Source organism: Aedes aegypti, chromosome 3 (genome assembly GCF_002204515.2).
Source record: "Aedes aegypti strain LVP_AGWG chromosome 3, AaegL5.0 Primary Assembly, whole genome shotgun sequence".
NCBI lineage: Eukaryota > Metazoa > Arthropoda > Insecta > Diptera > Culicidae > Aedes > Aedes aegypti.
The window spans coordinates 379,881,710-379,896,934 of record NC_035109.1 but is presented as its reverse complement, the minus strand read 5'-3'; positions in this window follow the sequence as shown (position 1 = coordinate 379,896,934).

Genomic DNA, 15,225 nt, shown 5'->3' with positions numbered 1-15,225 from the left:
GCCAAATTATTTAGAGCTTAGAGGTGGCGCAAGCGACTAGTGAGTTTTAAAGGTCTAAAATATGACTTTCGGTGAAATCTCCATAACTTTGATGTCCTTTAACCATTTTTTCATGTAGAATGTTTGTAGAACACCGAATTTGTATAAACTATAAATTAGTATTCTTCTTCTTCTTCTTGGCATCACGCCCCCACTGGAACAGAGCCTGCTTCTCAGTTTAATGTTCAATGAGCATTCCCACAGTTATTGGCGGAGAGCTTTCTTTGCCAAAGTTACCATTTTCGCATTCGTATATCCTATGGCAAGTACGATGATACTTTATGCCCAGGGAATTCAAGGAAATTCCCATTACGAAAAGATCCTGGACCGACTGGGAATCGAACCCAGACACCTTCGTCATGGTTTTGCTTTGTAGCCACTCGGCTAAGGAAGGCCCCTTAAATTATTAGCTAGTCTTAATTAAAAAAAAACTCACTTTCCTTTCAAATGTTTACATACAGTGACTTAATCTCATTTTCGTACGGGGCACTGTTTCCACATCAAGTAGGTTTAAAACTATTAAATGATTTCCGGACTTCGATATACTTTATCAATTACAAAGGTTGTAGGTGTCATCTATTGCTCGGCAATAACAAACTCTATTCATTAGCTAAAATCTTTGAAATAATGGAAAAGTATTGAATTTGTGTCTAAAATTGAGCCAATCCCATATTCGTACACCTAACAAAAATCAAACATACAACATTCAAAACTATTTTTTTATGTGCAAGATGATTGCTCAATATCTTCATTACGTTGTTCAGATGTAGTAGAGTACATTTGGAAAAAATATAAGCGGACATATTTGAAGCTTAAGTAAACTTAAGAAAAATACCACTTTTTCAATGTTTTTTGCTAAAAACAATCTAGTAAATCGAACAATAGCGTAGTTTTTTTCAAATTCATTTAATTAGCAATGATTAATACGAATACTAAACGAGTTTCAAAAACTTATAATCAGTTAGAGAGGACTTACGAGTATCTCATATTTCACAATCCTGGTTAATATAACATTTATAAAAAATCTAAAACCAAAAATCTTAGTCAATTTCTTTTAAATTGGCTCTTAAATGGATGTACATAATCCAAAGTTAATGCTCCTATCTAAAAATTGCGCAATTATTATTTTTATTTCATATTTAACTACCAAACATTATCATAGAGATTGATAGAATATAAATATTGCCGTAACCGCAACACATGCGTTGTTTGAAATGATGAAAACAACAGGTTATATTCTAGTAAAAATTATATCAATGCTCTCCGCTCACTCACAATATTTTGTATTTTTATTATAAAATAAATTAACCGCATAATAGGATCCTATTTTGAGTATGATTTGAATATGAATTCAAAAATAATTGAATATTGAGATAACATCAATTATATGAAGGTATGTACAGAATAGTATAGGGTACGTTATTGTAAAACGAAGTTCTCATTGAGGATTCTTTCTACAGTCAAGTTTAAAATTAACCTTTTACTGTCGTTTAGAAAGAAAATTTGGTTTACATTGTTTGAAAATAGCATTTCAGAAGAGTTTTGAAGTTATGGCATAACATTTTTTTAAACTCAAGGGGGATAAAACTCTTTTTATGATTTCTGTTATCTGAATATATTTTAACCAAAACTCTTTCAGTGCTTACGAATATATATTTTAGATTGAATCCTACAACAAAAATGAACGCTTTTGCTATAATTATTGGGTTTTATAGCAAAAATAATTGAAAAACTGGTATTATTAATAATTTTACCAAAGTTTCATATGTGTCCGCTTATTAATTGTTCAAATGTACTCTACAACGTCTAAACAACGTAATATACTGTCCATAAACGCATAATTGTCCCATGTGAATAGGAAATCCAGCAAACATGGGACTGACATGCGTTTATAGGCAGTATAGCACTTGAACAATCAACTAGAGCATTAAAATTCAGTTTTGAATGTTGTATGTTTAAATTTTGATAAGTGTACGAATATGAGATTGGGTGAATTTTAGACATGAAATCAATTCTTTTCCATTAATCCAAAGATGAATGTAAATGGAAACACTTTATGACTGTTAATAGTTTTTTACTTACTTGATGTGACGCTAGTGTCCTGTACGAATATGAAATTGTACCACTGTAAACTTCCTTTTAGAACTCATTTGTCATTTGGAAACTAAATGTTTTCATTCAAAAGATGTACAGACAAGTTATTTGTAATAAGTAATAAGTTGTTGTAGGCTTCGTGGCCTTGCGGTTAGCGGCGTCAGTCGTTTAGGGGTATTGTCCAAAGTAACACCGAAAACATAAATCCAAATTTAAAAATACACAGTTTGTCCTACAATGATTGCTAGAAAGTTTTTGAAACATGTCTTGTCTCACGTAAGTCGCTATTTTGTTTTGTTAAACCTTTCAATATTGAACTTGAATGGAGATGTTCTACTAAGGCATATAATTTGTTTTGCAATACAAATCTACCATTTTACTGAAAATGTTCTAATTACGTTTACTATGTTTCAACCATATTATGTTTTATATTTGTCTTCTTATGTTTATCAAAACATGTGTTTGGATATATGTCTTATTTCGGTTGTTTTAGAGTTGTACGACAAATAAACAGTCTCAATATGTCATATTCATGTTACATGTATGTCATAATATATATTCTTTTCAAACATGTTCTGAATAAACAAATTATGTTTATTTTCAGTCAAATATAAGTTTTTCTAGTTGTCTATAAAACAAATGCAACAAAAGTGACATTTAATACTTTTGATAGCATGGATAATACACTGCCAGCTAAGAAATTCGCCATTTGGTGTTCACTGAATACTTTTAAGCAAATGTTTTGAGTAAATTATTATTTTTAAGGTATGCTCTAAATACCGATTTATCAATTTATATAAATGAATAGAGTGTGGTGGTTGTTTGCCACTGTTTAGTACGAAAAAGCTTCAATGGAATTACCTAACTCGCTTACAGTTGTGTTCATGCAGGGCTTAAGTGTTTTTGTGAAAAATTGTAGGAAAAAAATATAACTACTTAGAAAACACTTCATAGTCATTTGGTATAGGAGTTTTCCGTCAACAAAATTGTAACATAAAGTTTGCCGGAATAGTTTTTGGCAATAACCTGATTAGACTATTTTATTTCGGGTACAAATCAACAACGGTTCGTGAGATTTGAGAAGCAACTTCCATGCTACAACTTCAATTCATGCTGTCATAGTCAAGTGATTCATCAAACTTATATCACACTGTAAATTTATGATCACACTAGTTGTCCCTGAAAACTTTTCACTGCCTTGAATGAAACAATGGCAAATGAATGGCAATGCAATTTTTGTCTTTTCCCAAAACATTTGTCATGCAGTGTTTCTAAGGGGACCATCTTTAATTTTTGAATTTTATTTTGAATATTTACCATAACGATGAGATTTTTGTTCTGAAGCTTTGAAAAAAGTAATAATAGTTCAGTAAAAAATCAGTGTATTAGTAGAAAACAAAATAATGAACTAATTTGCAAAATGTGATGATTCCTTTTTGGAAATATTTACTTGGCTTGATGTCGAAAAATGTATATTGAACGATTTATAAGGGCGAATTGATTTTTTCGAAGCAAAAGTGCATATTTCACCATAATTTTTGATTCGCATATTAATTTAGTGTTAAATAACAGTTATGCAATCAAATATGAAGGCTTGTCAATGTTTGCACTTTTACATTTTTCATTGTCGACCTTCCAATGCATTTCCACTACCAAATGTTCTCAGTTATTTTGTTGCGTTAATGGTTTTTTGGACAAAGTATAATACATAATTATGTTTACCTAAACCCATATGAAACATAATTTTGACAACAAAAATATGTTGCACAAGCTCCACCTTCTGCGCTTTTCCAGTCATATATAAGTATGAATTCCAGTTTTTTCGCTATGAAACAGAACATTCTCATTAGTCATATTGAAGTCATTGTGATTTATATGAGACATGTTGTGTTACTTGGGGCGCCACGGGGTGTGGGTTCGATTCCCGCTTCAGTCGGTGGAAACTTTTCGTCAAACGAAAAATTCATCGCTGGGCTACTGAATGTTTCGTGTTGTCCGTTGCCTAATGTTAGTGATCCTGCAGTCTGTGCAGCCTATGTGCTGAAGACGGTGTAAATTGTCTTTTTTTAATAAGTTACGATGCACCAGGGGATTCAGAAATGTATAATTAACCTGAAACAATGCTACGGCCTCCAGAACATTCTGAAGTTTGAGCATAATCTACACAGGTTCATAAATTATTTCAAGCAAGTGATGTCTACTTTTAGTGCTTTACAGCACTCATTAAGCCCTAACAGACGTGTCCACAAATTTTGACAAGATATTGGATTTTGGAAGTCATCCAAATCGTCCTGGAGTTCAGGTCCTTTTGATCTACCGAATCTACTACAGTCTAAACTCACCCAATACTCGTGAAACATTTTTGATTATATCCATAAAGCTTCATATGACTCCAAAAGTGTACTGCCATTACACGCATAATTGTCCCATGTTCCAAAATATGCAACCGAGAAAAACGCGTTTAAAGATTTTAGCACATTAATGTGTCGTATTGGCTAGGTTTGTGATAAATCTAAATGAAATTATTGCAATAGTATGAAGTATACTATTAATAGATCACCACTGTTTCAGGATCTCTTTTGAAAATGAATAGCGCTTGAAAAACGGCGACGGTATTACTAAGCCTGAACGTCTCGAGATGTCATTCGCAGCTCCATATTCTCGAGTTTCCCTCGATGTCATCGGTTGCACCTGTGCATCCTGTTTAGGAGCTAAATTTAATCAATATAATTTTAAAATCTCATCCGCACAATGTTATTGATTTTATGAATAAACCGTATGCTATACCTACAGATTTGAAAGTAGTGTTTTTTATCGCCCGTCAAGGATTTTACTCGTCATTTATTGCAATCCAAATAATAAACACTATCCGAATGTTGATTTGTCCTGTGATAGTAATTGACGTTCATCTCACTATTGAATTGAACTACGGTTGCTGACCCTGTGATTGCCATCCGATTTTTAACAGCGTTCTGTCACCGGGCACAAGCTCAGTTTGTGTGCACTTGTACAGTTTATAGGTAGTTAAGTGTTCTGAAATTATTCATCCTTCATATGTGAGATTCCGGACCATTTATCCTAGATGTAAGTTGTCCTTGATCTATTTATTTATTTCGTCAATCAATAGTAGACTGCATGTTTGCTTAATTCTATGTTGTATCATATCTTAAGGAATTAAAATATTGTCTTAGCTTTGTTCGCGACATGGTCAGATCAATTTCTGTGCAATGCTGATTATAAAGAGACATCATTCGATTCATTGGGCCGAATTTTGCATAGTTAGTTCGATGATTATTTGATGCAAACAAATTCCGATTTCTTAGCTGTCTACCCGGATAAAAAATACAATACAAAAACAATATAACGTATTGAAACAGTACCATTCAATATATTGGAAATACAATACAGTATTTTGTGAAATGACAATACAATTACAGTACAATATATTGTTTTCAACAGTTCACTGTATGGTATATGAGATTTTTGCAATATAATGTATGGGTGGTTAAGTATCGTAACAATACAAATATAGATATTTTCTCATACAAATATTTTGAAAACACAATATGATATATTGTTCATGTATTGTCTTGATAAGCAATTCGTGTATTGTTGTACAATACAAAAACAATTCAACAAACTGTATCATGGTTGCATGTCAGCTAATGTCAAGTGACTTTTAAAAAACTACTTATTTTGACTTTTTGAATATTTTCCACCCAACATTTCTTGCTTTTTGAACTTGTTTTGTTTATTTCTTTCAGCAAAGCTACATAGAAAAAAGCAACAGTTGTTTTACGCGAAAATAGGAATTTGACCAAAATTGTAAGGTATAAAACCAATTAAAAACAATACAATGTTCTGTTATAACATATTATATTGTTTTTGAATTGTATATCCAAACATGAATAATATTGCTTCGACATTCACTTACAATACGCTGTATTGTATCCAATACGTTATATTGTACATTAATGGTTTATTCCATTCACTGAATGATACGTTTTTATCCGGGTAGCGGGCGTATAGAAATTCAAACATGATAAAAGATTGGTGGAATCAATACGCTGCGATACAATATCAATGACAAATGATCGTACTAGCCTGTATCAAAATTTTGGTGGATGGTATGGTCCAGCTCTAAGGTCGAATGACGTTTTTCGCACGTTCGTCGAAAATTTTGGAGATCACAACTCCATGATCAATCTAGTCATCGTTTGTGTCTTCAGGAAACTGAACATGAACACGAGAGCAATCAAAGGATCACTTGAGAACGCTCACAGAACATGAGCGTTCAAAATGCGTCTCTGGTGCGAAATCGTTTGACCGAAGAGTTTCCTCGCATAAAACGCTTAATTATGGGTTCATATGAAGATTTCGTTTCATCCCGCATAAACATACAAAGTAAATAGGATCAATCCGTAGGAGCTGTCAAATCAATTTTGTTGTTACAAATTAAGTCGTATAAGAGTACAGATTTAGGGGGGTCCGTAGCCTTGAGGTAACGCTTTCGCTTCATAAGCGGAAGGTCATGGATTCAATTCCCAGCCCCTCCAAAAAAATAACCCGTCCAGCCACCAGAAGACGCCGCACGGAGGACCGTGCTTAGGGGAACACATCCATCCTCCGTCAGTATCAGATGGTGACTGAGACAAACTGACCCACTTCGCAGGCAGCTAGCCTCAAACGACTCAGGAACACGGCGAAACGAACCACCGCAAGAGCAATTGACTATGGCTTATGGAAATCGATTGGACCAACAGCAGAGCACTCTCTCCTACCTGCTCGGTGTGAGAGCAAAAGAGCAGAAGAGAGTGAAAGCAGATGTAAATATAGATTAGCTAAAAATAGAACTGTATCGGTAAGGAAGATACAGATAAACTGATTCCGGCACAGTAGTGGCCACAAGCACGGAGTGCCTTAAAAAAAAAAAAAAAAAAAAAAAAAAAAAAAAAAAAAAAAAAAAAAAAAAAAAAAAAAAAAAAAGAGTACAGATTAGTTCGCGATAAAATATACACACTCACATTGCATACTACTTTTCATCATATAAAATATGCACGTATATCGCCTCCACTTTTGTACGTATAAGGCCTTTTCGCGACATCTTATACGTGAAACTTTGCGCATATAAGCATCGAATAACGCAAAAGGTGATTTCGTTATATGTATATTCTGGTTGTGTGGGTGGCCAAATTATCCAAAAACGGTTGAACTATTCTTTTTTAGACATAGTTTGCTAAATCATGAACTTTGGTGTGCCGCAAGCCTTGGACTTGAAATTAAATTGGTTACCAATTACCGTTTTGATTCATATTACGGACACTTAAGGCCTCAGTGAAGTATAACCCAGCTTGGACCATACAAAATAAATCATTCTGTATGATTTTTTAGCGTTATCGAGCGTCGGAAGCCCTTAACTTTCGGATGGTGGGTAAAGAATACGCGTCCGCAACTTGAATAATTTTAAATAAATCAAAACATGTGGCCTTTTCATGATTCTTATTCCGGACGTTTTGATTCGAATTACGGACAGCTCATAATAATCATTAATGGAACAGTCAAATCATCAATTGAAATCGTTCAACCACTTAAGAGACGTCTAAGGTAGTTGGGCATTATAAATTTGCAATGATATTTATGGAAAAAACCTAATAAAACGAGCCTCGAAAATAAGAACTTTTGGACGGCGAAAATTGAAACATTTCGTGTGAAATGTTTCCCATACAAACGAGAGTGTCCGGAATTTGAAGCTGTCCGTAATATGAATCAAAACGGTATTTAAGTTGGTTTACCTCAGTTCTCCCAGTAATAAATCAGAAATAACTATAATTTTCTAATCGACCACTGATGTACTACTGTACGATTGTAGGGACCCTGAAATTCAAAATAAAAATAAACACCGATGGTAAGGGATATTGTTGAAATAAGTGGGAATTCACGGTACCATTGAATATCCGTATGCCATTTCTAAAGCTTTGCGGATGTTTCTAGAGGCTTGATAACAAGAAATGATAAAAAACAAGTGAGAAACAGCACAGTTAGATTCAGTAGATATTGTAAATTTTATCATCAGAGTAATTTAAACTTCATAGTACAACCAATAAGCTCACAAACAATTGTTTTGGCCTACAACGGAATTTTATGATCAAGTCTAGCTGTATACCGGAATTGATGCGCACTACTTCAGTGTGTTCTAAAAACCTTAATATTAACTACAGTGTAGCTTTATGGGTAGAAATGGGAATGTTTCACGAGAATTGGGTGAGTATACACTGTAGTAGATTTTGTAGATCATAAGGACCTGAATTACAGGACGATTTGGATGACTTTCAATATCCAATATCTTGTCGAAATTTGTGGACACGTCTGTTAAGGCTTAATGAGTGCTGTAAAGCCCTGAACGTAGACATCATACGCTTAAAATAATGTGTAGATAATGGCCAAAACTTCAGAATGTTCTGGAGGCCCTAGCAGTTTTAGGTTAATTATACATTTCTAAATCCTTTGGTGCATCGTCACTTATTACAAATAACTGGTCTGTACACTTTTTATATGAAAACATTTAGTTTCCAAATGACAAATGAGTTCTAAAAGGAAATTGAAGGTTCAACGCTACGTCATCGTAATCATCGTCATCATCGAAATTTCAAAAACAGTTTTTCTGTTCAAAAATAAAAAAAATAGATGAAAATGTGTTCAATGTGTTTTGCTTGGAGAATAGAATACAGTGAACAAATTTTCCTGTAAATTTTCTTGATTTTGAACGAAAAAACTGCTTTTGAAAATTCCTAAATCAATGACGGATCCTGTCCCCGTATGTGATTTTTACCCTACCTGACCCAGAGATTCTCTGTGGAGTGCCAGCCGGAGTCAAGGGCTGAAGTAACCGTAACATCCTTGTAGATGGGTTCTTCTATCCAACAGTTGTAATGGATTTGACGCACCCTTCTTATAACAAACCATCCCGTGGAAAACTTGACAGGTATTGCAAATTTCATTATACTTTCCGTTGGAGAGTGATTCCAAGCAACAGCACCAAAATTTGGTAATTTTTTTAATTCATTTTACTCTATTGAGCTGAAACTTTGCACAGTTTTCCAGTTCCATCTAAATCGTCATTTTCCGATATCAAATCTTCAAGTTGAGTCACGACTAACTTTTCAAAAGGGTGTATGTGAATATGGTTCAAAAATATTCAAAAAGCTGCACAGCAAAAACGGTTCGTTCGATTGTTAGACAACTAAAAAAACAAAGTTAGACAACTAAATAAAGATTCCAAAAAAAATACACACAGTAAAAAAAATTTTTTTTGCATTAAAAACATAATTTTTGACACAAAAACTCAAATATCTCAAAACCCTATCGGAATACCAACGTAATTTTTTGAGGGAAAACGGTCCATTATATTAGCTATCTACCATAAAAATTTGGTGATGGTAAACCAATAAACAAAAAAGTTATGACATTTCAAACATGTCACAATTTTCACATTTAGTAGAAATTTTTTTTTCCGGTGTAAATTATTACGGGAACCGCAGTTTGTTGCTGATTTTATTGTTAAGGGCCTTGCGTGAATTAAACAAGTCGTTTTCATGTATTCATTAGTTTTATGTATATTATATGTATATGTATAAATATTATATGTATATGTATATATTTATAAATTAAAATGAATTAACAGATTACACGAAAATATTTTTTTTTTTATCAGGATATTTTTTTAGAGTATGATCGATTAGTTTCTAAATGTTATATATAAACTTTAAAAGTTTTGGATTTGGGTATGCGTTATGAGATCATGAAAACATTTTATTAATACTTATTTATTTATTTATTGTTATTCAATTTTTTTACAATATCGAACACTTTTGCATCATTATCAGCACAGTTCGAGTATAGTTTTGCTTTAATTTTATTTTCTGACAATGGAATGAAACAGTGAAATTTTTGGGTTCCTTGGATCGTTTTCGCGTTATTATATTGCTCGCTGAGCTCTGATGCCGTTAATTCGTACTCTTCAGTAGTAGTAAAACAAAATGATAATTTTGTTAAATCTTCTTCTTTTCTGCGATTCGCCCAATCAAATAGTTCTTTTGCAGTTTTAATTGGATGCTCACGTTCTTTGGCTAAACTTGCTCTTGTGGCCATGCGCTTTATGGTTCCTCCAATAGCATCACAAGGACCTTTGCCATGTGACGTAGCAAAGAAATGCCATTCTGCATCAATTCCGTACTTTGATTTAAATTGACATAGGCTCGAAAAATTCTTACGGTTTTTGTACTGCGATGCTGCTCCATCAGACATGAAATATATCTTTCTGATTTCTTTATCCTTATCAACGCGTAAAAAGTTAATCATTCTGGCAATGAACAAATTTACAGATACTGAGTCGTGTCTTAAATCTTCGGAAATTACAATAAAACTAAAATGTTCAATTTGCGTACTTCCATTGAAATAAATAACGAATGGATGAATTGTAGCTTGTTGTACGTTCCAGTGATAGGACTGCACTTCATCTTGCAATACAAAGCTATAGTTTTCAGAAAAATCACAAATGACTAAAAATTCACCATCTTGTAATGTATTTTTCGTATTTTTTAAAAAGCGGGATTGCTCTGTTTTAATAAAGTCGTGAGGAATTAAACTTTCTAATTTCAAGCAAAAAAATGACACAAACTCATCTACAGGTTTTACAATAGTTTCTAGGTCACACCCTGGGAGGGAGAAACCAATACAAAATTTCTGTACGTCATAGTGAGCCGAGATTCCGCTGTCACGAACTGTCACTGTGAGCCCAGATCTCAAACATTGGACTAACATGAAAAAAGCGCGTAACTGATTAACACACATTTTCGTATTTCTTCAAAAGTGATAAAAATCGAATGAAAATCAATTCATGCACATAACGCAAGTAATGTCACGTGAGCACCATTTAATCTGATTGAACATTAAGCATTGAAAAACGCAGCGTTCTACTTTTTCCAAGGAAAATGAATATTTAGTGCATAGAAAACTGTGGCCCTTTTTTCATGTTTGTCAGGAAAGATCGAAGGTACACAACAAAAGGAAACTACCGATTTTCTCGAAGCCTGCCTTGATTGTTGTTGGCAAGCTGGAATTATCTTTCAGTTCAAAATAACGTTGTCTTATATTTCGTGTGTAGTATCGGTGCCTCCCTCCCAGGTCACACCTATCCGTGGTCACCCATTGCTCAAATGATAACTGATCAATATAATTTTCTTCAAACTCAGCGAATAAAGTATTTTCCAATGATGAAGAATCTGGACAATCCGAACAAGATCGTAGATAGCAATTTGATGTTGTATTTTCACACAAAAGACTACCAGTTAACATTTTAATATCCTTTGATAAATTGATTCTTTTCAAACTATGTAAGATTAGGTTAATATTTTCGTGTGTTGTGCACACACAAACATTATGTGTTCCTGAATTGGATAGAAGCTTGCATTGCCTTGGACGAAGGCTTGCAAATGAGGAAAAACCTACCTTAATATTTTTGTTAATTTCCTTGAAGCGTGTATACGCTTCTTTCAAAGTAGTCATCATTAATCGTTTTTGGATAGCTTGACGCTTTCCATCTTTTTTTACAGATACATAATCTTTTTGGCCAGGCATAGCTCTACTTACTTCATCGTCTTCAAAATATTGAATTATTTTTTCTTTTGTCTCATCTGTTAATGAAGTACTCGACCTAGCATTTTTGGTTGCAAGACAGTTATTTTTGAATTGTTTTGCCTCTTTTGCTGTATTTCTATTGGTTTTGAACTCATCAATGGCGTCTTGAATACACCACGAGCTTGGCAGCATCGACAAAATCAATAATTTTTCTTTCCTTGTCGTGGCTAGATTCGAGAACCTTTCCTTCATATTCATAATTACCTCATCGTAGTCTGTATTTTCCACATCCTCAGGTCCTAATTTGAAGAGGTTTCTTCGTACAGCTTCGTTGATTTCACGGTATTTTTTCTCGGGATAATTGACGTAACCCATCTTCGTCCATTTAATCGGAGTCACGTTTATTCCAGCTATCCCTTCGTTGAAGCGTTCGATGTTGACCTTCTGGATGCACTCATCTTCTGATTGATTTGTTGAAACAGATGTCGCTGATGGTACCGCCGGTTTCAGTTTATCTATGGTGCTTTCGGTGAGATTTCGTAGCTCTTTCGAACACTTTTTTTTTCTGCAACCGGCCTGCAACAGTTGAGAAAGCGACTACTCATGTTGCTCGTTAGATTTTAATAAACAAAATCACTTTTAAGTTTTTACTGACTAGTTTGGTGTCGTTTGCTTAACTGAAGAAAAATTTTACAATTAAATCTTTTATAACCATAGTGGTAGTATATTTTTAGCTTTTTCGTGAGTATGTTCATGGTATGTACCTATCATGTTTTTGATGTTGTTGAAGTTACTCGCTTTCTCCCAAATATGATTAACAAAGTCTATTCTCTACCAAGGCGGGTCTATACCCAGGTGTAATCAGATTTTAACTTTGTGGAGAAAACCAGCGCCGAGAAAACCGACCTGCTTTACGTATACTAGATCACCTGGGTATAGACCCGCCTTGTTCTCTACGAGGTAAACTTTTTGCAGGTAAACTAGTCGTATACCTGTATAGAAAACTTTTTTTGTAGCTTTTGTTTTCAATATTAGATTTCTTATAGGTTTCTTTTATCAAAAGGTTTCAACACTATTGAGAGAATTTTTCTTCAGTTACGTACAATAAAAAATATGACACTATCAAGACTTTAGATCACAATACTGGATCGCGTCTAACTTTCTAATAGATGCTATAATACTTATGAATAATTAAATAAAATATCATGAAAACAACTTGTTAACCTCATGTGGTACCCTTAACAAAAAAATCAGCAACAAACTGCGGTCCTAAAAAAAATTAACAATGAAAAAAAAAATTCACTAAGTGTCAAATTTGTGAAATATTTGAAATGTCATAACTTTTTTGTTTATTGGCTTACCATCACCAAATTTTTATGGTAGATAGCTAATATAATGGACCGTTTTCCCTCAAAAAATTACGTTGGTATTCCGATAGGGTTTTGAGATATTTGAGTTTTTGTGACAAAAATGATGTTTTTTAATGCAAAAAAAAATTTTTTTTACTGTGTGTATTTTTTTTGGAATCTTTATTTAGTTGTCTAACTTTGTTTCTTTAGTTGTCTAACAATCGAACGAACCGTTTTTGCTGTGCAGGTTTTTGAATATTTTTGAACCATTTTCACATACACCCTTTTGAAAAGTTAGTCGTGACTCAACTTGAAGATTTGATATCGGAAAATGACGATTTAGATGGAACTGAAAAACTGTGCAAAGTTTCAGATATTTTTGAAATGGTCGATCAGAATCGACTTGCATGCCTCCGTGGAATCCCTCTGGATCATATGATTGGAAGGAAATTCTTTATTTCCCGCGGGTTTCGCGTAAGTGTTTCTGCTTACGGGTCTGCCACACCCCATTTTGGCCCTTCATACAATGGTATGTTGAATTTAGATTGATAATGAAAATTGACTGTACTGTTAAGTGGAACCGCATGCAGAGCAAGACTCAAGCTAGGATGATGGCTACCTACATACATACATGGTTGTGCTACTTTTCCCCGAATGTCGGTTCCCCGAATGTCGTTTCCCCGAACGCCACTTCCCCGAATATCCCGTTTCCCCGAATAACCCACTCCCCGAAAAGTTTTTGCAATCATAATTGTCGTAACTTTTTACATTTCAAGGAAGTGAACGTACTGGTCATCTGATATGCTCCCTTCTTTATTTGATTGGCGGTTCTTAGAAGTTTTACCGTCCTCAGCATTTTTGGCACTATGTGTATAGTCCAGAAAGACCAAATAGCTCCTTCTTTCGTTTGCTTATCGTTCTTTCTAGTTCACCATCTTGATACTAAAAAATATTAGAGCTCCTATTCGAACAGTATCACTTTTCGGGGAACTGGGTCATTCGGGGAAAAGGGTCAGTCGGGGAACTGGCGTTCGGGGAACAGACATTCGGGGAAAAGTAGCACAATCACATACATACATACATACCTGACCCAGAGATTTTCTGGAATAGCTTTGTCAACAATACTCCGAATGTATACTACAACTAATAGTGAAGTAATCCTTAAAATTTCATTAAACCATATTGAATTATGCTCAAACACGAGCAACTTGAATTTTGTATGTCAGCCCTGTACTGCCCATACTCGCATAACAGTCCCATTTATATATGAAATCCCATATAATATGGGACTGTTATGCGAGTATGGGCAGTGTAGCCTACAGGTTAATTTAGTAAATAGCAATATTTTGATGCTTGAGACAAAAACGTGTTTCGCAGTGTTATTTTTAGTAACTATGACAAATAAAAAAAACAATAAGCTCGTGCATCTATTTTTTTAAATAATAATAAGAAGGGCTTATGCCAAATCACAAACGGCCGAATCATAGAAGGTCATTATTTGAAAATCAACATTCATCATATTTTTCTACAATATTTTTACAGTAGAGTAAAGCGAGACAAGATGCCCAAGTAACATTACTAGCTGAATCAGAGTTTATTTAGTTGAAATATGCTCGGTATAAATATGTCCGTAAAGGCCTGAGTGAATGAAAAATTACTAAAACTCTTACCGCTCAACGAATACAAATACGGATTTCAATTATTTTTGTCAGTATACTTTTATTTTATTTTATTGATGTACAAGGGGGTCAGGGGCCAAGTCTCCAGCATAAGTTTGAAAACTCACACCGTCCATAATACACCGAGGGAATTTTGGAGTTTGGGAAGTAAGCAACGCAACATCTTTGACCAGAAGGTATTTAAGTTTTGCTTCTACTCTTGACTTCCAATACACGTATGAATGATGCAAGGTCAAAAGAACATGAATCAGTCATACATATAGCGGTATTGAAGTGTTTTGCCTAAGGATGTGGGAAAGGAGGGATTTTGGATGGTATTTTGTAAATAGCTCTGTGGAACAAGTTTGTTATTAGTTAAAAATTTAGTTAATCTGATTCACCTTGCAATCAGTAATAAGAATATTTACAAAAACATGATACTTATCTTT